Here is a 6,591-nt window from a genome sequence, read left to right on the forward strand (position 1 = left end):
AACCCCTCCCGGGTAGGGCCCCCCCCCCCCCCCCCGGGCCAGCCTGTTCCAATGCTTGACTACTCTCTCTGTAAAGAAATTTTTCTTAATATCTAATCTAAACCTCCCCTGGTACAAGTTCAGGCCATTTCTTCTCGTTTTATTGCTAGTTGCTTGGGCGAAGAGCCCAACACCCTCCTCACCACAACCCCCTTTCGGGTAGTTGTAGAGAGCGATAAGGTCTCCTCTCAGCCTCCTCTTCTCCAGACAAAACAACCCCAGTTCCCTCAGCCGCTCCTCATAAGACTTGTGCTCCAGCCCCCTCACCAGCTTCATTGTCCTTCTCTGGACACATTTCAGCAACTCAGCATCCTTCTTGTAGTGAGGGGTCCAAAACTGAACACAGGATTCGAGGCGTGGCCTCACCAGTGCCAAGTACACGGGCACAATGACTTCCCTGCTCCTGCTGGCCAATGTTAGATCTGTATTGCCGTATTGATTTTCAACAATGAATGTGTTCTCACAATGCACCTGTATATGCAGTGATGAGCATGCGATAGGCAACATGAATAACAATAACAAGACTAGATGTTGCTCATGCCCTGTGATCAGCATCAGACTGTTGTGACTGAAAATGAAATATTTATTCTTATTCTTTGATACTTCTAAGAAAACACTTTTCATCACTGTGTTTCGTGAAACTGTGCTTTCAATGCTTCCGAGCTTAGTTCTGTTTAATTGCCTGCCGTCTTATTCATAACATAATATCAACTCAGCAGAGAAAATGTGATATTATAGCTTCCACTGTTCTATACAAAGTCCACCTTTAAAAAACCATGTTGTTTATGTGGTAAAAGTAATTTTGAGATTATTGCAATAATTGTGTGTGATCAGATTTCAAGTCACATTCACTTTCTGCACAACCTTTCTGTATTCCCCCTATATTTTGAGTCTTTCAGTTCAAATTTTTTGACTCTCTTTTTTTTTTTTTTTGAAAAAACACTTCAAGCAACCTTCATCCACTTATGCACACAGCTACTCCTCTGTTTGAGTCTTGTACTGTGCTGAACAGGTAACAAATACTCTTGACAACAGAAACATTACTTACTGTGATTCAAATCATGGTAAATGATCTTGCTTATAGAAACGGAATATATATTCTTTTCATTGGTGACACATACACCATTTTCTTTGTTCTATGTTGTTAGACCTGCAAATTGTGCTAGGGATACCTCAGGGCTCTGTTATCCAATTACTTTCAGTGAAATCAGGGCTCAGTGCATCTTACCATGTCCCACATCTTGCTCTGCATAATTTACATGCCATCTTCATGACTCTGAACATTTAATATAATTTTCTGCATAATAAAAATGCACTTCACTCTATTAGTGTACTGGTACAGAGGGACCTTCAAAATATTTTTAATTCCCTGCCAAAGACTTAATTTCTCACTGATCTGTGAAAATTATGATTACTGTAAAATTATGATTATTGAATACATCTCACTTCTCCTATTAATCTTTTTTCTGCTGTTGAATTAAATATTTTTACTCAATGACAAAGTCCTACCCTGGGACTGTGCAATGCTTTTAGATGAACAGGAAGCAAAAGGATGAAGATAAAGTCCAGACTTGACTGAATTCGAAGCAAGGGAGAGACAGAACTTTTTATAACCTGTCCTCTTCAACACTAGATTTGTGGTAGTGGGACCTGAAAATAAGAAGTTTAATACATGCAATAATAGCATCCATGGAAATTTAGAGCTTTTGCAAAGCTGATAGAAGTTTAAATCCAAGGAATCATTTTATTACCCCATATTGTTTAAAAAAATGACACAAAATGCTCACTGGAAAATTAAATGCAGTTTTTATCTGTGATGAATCCTTTGCTTCATCTTCTAGTCCTTTGTGAAAACCCAGGCTGTTAAATTCATTATGGTTAGAGATAAACTTCAAAAGCAGGTAACATCTGTCCTTTATTGAAAAATGAGGCTGTATGAGTTTACGATGAGCTTTATGCTGTCCATGTCACACAATGAGTCTGTATTAATTCCTTGAAATCACTGAATGGAAAAAAAATAAAAGATATGGTAGCACAAACAATATTCCCCTACCTTCTATAGACAGGATAATTAAAATCTGAGGAGCACTCATGCACAGTGGTTATAAAAAAGCTATGAAAAACAATATTTCCCTAAACTAAAGAACGATCTGGGGATTGTGACAGAGGGTCTATATGGATGTGGAAAACTCTGCTTTAGCTGCTGTTTGCAGTCTATAAAGACTGGACCACAGAAGTGTCCGTGTGTGATTGCGCTGCATACCTCATGCTACCTACCCGGTTATCAGCATATTCAGTGGTAGCCGAGCTTCAAGTTATTAAAGTGAGGTTAATAATGGAATGCATAAGTTTCTGTGAGCTCTCTGTTTTCTCCGTCTATTTCAGATCAGCTAGTGTCTCTAATGCATTCATGAGCCTACTTATCACCCGGTAATGCGAAAGCAGCATTCACCTTTGATTCCTGTGGTTACATTATGGATGTGGGACCTAACTATAGCATAGTTTGGAGAGACAAAACGCATAAGCACCCACTGCCCATCCTGTAAGCATGAGGGAAAGGATGCAGTTCTCCTTCCCCGGGCACGGGGAAGGTGTGGTATTCCACAGAAAGGCCCTGCTACGCCCCTTTGGTGCACGCATCAGCTACCACTGGGAGAAGCCTTTTCACTTTTTATTGCTCTGCCTGCTGGGTGGATATAAAGGCATTTCCAGGGCGCTGTGTCAGAAGAGATGGTGAGGCAGAAAGGCGCGACTCCCCGGTAGCCGGCCTGTGACTCAGCCTAAGGAGAGTAGCGGGTGATTTCAGCAGCAGGCTTCGTCCAGAGGGGCATGGTGCAGAGGGCTTTGCAAGCCGCAGCCGGGGACTCGGAGAGCTTCCTCTGACAGCTCAGCCGTGCTGCCCTGCAGCGCTGGGGTGGGAGACTCAGGTCCTGGGGCCACAGCTGTCTGCAGGTGGCCTCTGTCTCCCACGGCCGACTCGTGCAGGGATGCTGAGGCTGTGCGCGAGGGAACGGGATCGGGTCAGGGTCCCTAGGGTGCCATGGTAATGGTTTGTGAGATTCACATGCCAGCGTGGTTGCCTCTCAGATGTTCACTGAAATATTTCCCTGGGTGACACTGGACCATGTAAAACTGTGAGGCTTTGGCTGCTCTGGAAGGGAGCAGGGGCTCTGAACAAGGGCTGCCACACCATGGTCCCAGCCAGCTGTTCTCCCTTGGTCTCAGCAAGGCAAACAAGTCACAGCCTTGCCTCCCATCTTTCCCCTCCCCTTTCAGTTTAGCTTCTTTCACCCAGTACCACAAGAAAGAAGCTGTCTCTCCATGGCCATACTCCATCCCATGCAGTCTCCAAGTCCTGCACAACAGCTCCTACGTACAAACTGTATGTGACAGGTGTCCATTTCCCTAAACAGCAAAGTTATCCAGGGAATTCACATGTGTCTGTGTTAACAAGAGCCACAGAACCAAGGTATTTTTATGGCAGTACAATTTTGTCTTATTGCCTAGATGCCGTGGGAGGATACCGTGTCCTGAATTACAGATCCTATTGAGAGCTTGCAAATCGAAATGTTGCTAAGGTTGGGACCCAAATTTTCTACCAGTATCATATTTGGGTATAAACATCCTCAGTGGAATATTTGCTCATATTTACACTATTAGAAGATTTTAAGTTAGCGTAAAGAGCTGAAAGATGTTTTGTATTAATAATAATTCAAGGCAGGAATAAATACCAGCTCCCTAAATACCTGGGGAACACCTGAATATACTGACCTGCACTTCAGGGGTCTGATTCTTTTATCCTGCTTAGCATGAAGATCTAAAGATAGGAGCTTGTATTCCACATCAGATTTTTTTTTCTTTCCTTTGAGAGATAACATCTCAGTTGCAGTGCATAGTCATAGAAAGCTGTAAACTACATCTGCTGAAGTGTTAGGAAAATAATAATAATAAAGAAAGAGTATTACATAGTTTAACATCTGAGGCTTTTTTTGGTCCTTGACTTTATGTTCAAAGGTGTTTTGTGTATTTGTACATACTACTCTGTGCAGCTAATGTTGCAGTTACGTACATTTTGAAAAATATTAGTTATCTATCTTTGAAATTGCACAAGAAAGGAGAATCTCCAAAATTTGTGGTTCATTTTCCACTTAAGTCCATTCTTATCATGTGCGTATTGCTGTCATACACTAATGAGGTTTGCAGTAGATTACATTTATCGCTTACCATTTGACTCTTTTGTCTGTGACCTTGCCAGCTCTCTATGGCTGTGGGGAGAGCTTTTAACATTTCAAACTTTTATTCCATTTGAAGAACTTCCTAAAAAATATAACCAGAATATTTTTTCGCTCTCTTCCTTGGAACTGGATCAGAAAAAATTTCTAATATGTTATCTGTAGTCAATAATAGTTATAACCCATTATCTCAAAATACTGGAGCAGGGAATAAAACGATTAAGTTGGAGATATTTAAATTGCATAATTCTTAGAACAAATAGTTTGCAAACAATATAAATACTATTCATGAAAACTATTAATTTAAAATATTGAACTTTCTGACAACAAAACTGTGCCTGTGTTTATCCCAAGTGATTGACACTGTAAGCTCAAAGCTTCTTTTATGCAATGAGCTAACTGAAAGAGAGGCAAATAGCAAATAGACCATTAAAACCATTAGTTTGCATGTCTGATAAGGGATGAGTCTCGGTTTTTCCATTAGATAAACCCTTTTTTAAGACATGGAAAAATGAATAGAAGAAAGATAAAAAGTGTTATATAATAAAAAAAAATCTTCTAGAATAATTTCAGAGGTTCTTAAAGTATGAAGGCCAAATATTCAGCAAAACATCAATATCCACTGGTAAGTTAATATCAATCTAATACATATCATATAAAGTAACAAATTGATCTTTATACTGCGATTATATAAATCACAATTTCATTGTATTAATTTCTTGCCAGCTGAAGGTGAATGTCCTATTTCAAAACCTTTACCTTTCTTTCTCTCTTCCTTTTGCTAGAAGAATGCAGCAAATGTATTCTCAATGTGGTACTAATTGTTGTCAAGAGCATTCCCTTCTTTTTTTCCCCTTTTATTTTTTAAGTCACTCAATGACTGCTCTGCAGACAGAGCCACAGCACCAGATATCTTGCATAAAGGATGTTTTCAGAAATTCTGCAAGTAACGTTAATTTGTTTGAAGGAATCAAATTAAAATATTGAAGACAGTTTTCCAAACACCTTGTAAGCCTTGTTTTTGCTTCTAAACAACTAAGGATAAAAGCCTCCCAAATTTCTTATACCATTCTAAAAGCATATTCTTGTCACCAGTGTATAGCACCAGTCAGGCACCTTCATGTTTCTCTGATGACCACACATAGATGCACCATAAGTCAGTTTATCTTCCAGCTGCAACTAGATTGAAAATATGGAAGGTTTTTATTTCTTTTTTTCATAAGCAGTTTCTTTTTGTCAAGATCAGACTCAGTTCCACCTAGCATTCAAAAGCAGACTGACAACTCTCGCTGTGCCAATGCTGCTCTCGTCTGCTCTATTAGCATCATGCAGATGGGTATTCTCAGACTGTAAACTGTACTCTCTAATTTTGTCTGCTCAGGTAAGCTCCTGGGCACTTGGCATTTTCTCTCCCCAAATTAAATTTGCTTCACAGTGAAAAGCAAATAATATGTCACTTCCACACACAGAGGAAGGTGGTGTAATATGCACTGGAAGTGAGATATACTAGGGCATGGTGATGAATTACTAAAAATAGCAGTTTTCAGAGCAACTAAGTACCCACCACCTGCCTGTATAATATGAGGTTGCTTTCATCACCAGGCAAGACTGGGAATAAATCTATCTAACTAACTATTTATCTATCTACTCACATATAAACAGTCTGTGTTCCAGGATCTGTGACAGCTTAGAAAATGGGACATCAGCTATAATAAGGAACATAAAGCACATTCCATGTTAACACCTGATTTCCTCTCCTGCTTCAGTACTGTCTTCCAGGGATTCTCCGAATCACCTGTGATTGAGGCAGGTTGTAAAGGCAGCTGCCCTCCACCCCAGCCACTCCCTCCACATCAGGCTGCCGACGGCACTGGGGATCCTGGTCATCATCTTTGCAGGCCCCCATCCTCTAAATATTGCCTTAAATGAGAGGGAGTGCCTGATCTGATTCAGCAAACTGAGCATCAGGATCAGAAATCTCTCTATCCTGCTTTGCACGCTGTGGAAGAATGGTGAGTTAAATTAAACTAAGCCAGAAAGAAGCCACAGGGAACTTTCTTTTGTTTATTGCTGGGCTGTCTACTGGCAGATGTGTTCAGTGAAAATGCGCACGCACCGCTGTCGGTACAGAGCTGCCTCTAACCTTCGCTTCCTCTCCGCTTCGCACCAGGCTTTTAACGATAATCCAGTGGAAGGATGCAGCAGGCACAACGAAGAGCAGAGAGGTGCTGACAAGAGCAGGGAAGTTCCGAAGAGGCAGGATCTGCTTCTCCAGCAGGCTGCCGCGCTGCCTGCTCGCAGCACGGGGAGAGGCTCCCCC

This window comes from Phaethon lepturus, unplaced genomic scaffold (genome assembly GCF_000687285.1).
Source record: "Phaethon lepturus isolate BGI_N335 unplaced genomic scaffold, ASM68728v1 scaffold3582, whole genome shotgun sequence".
NCBI lineage: Eukaryota > Metazoa > Chordata > Aves > Phaethontiformes > Phaethontidae > Phaethon > Phaethon lepturus.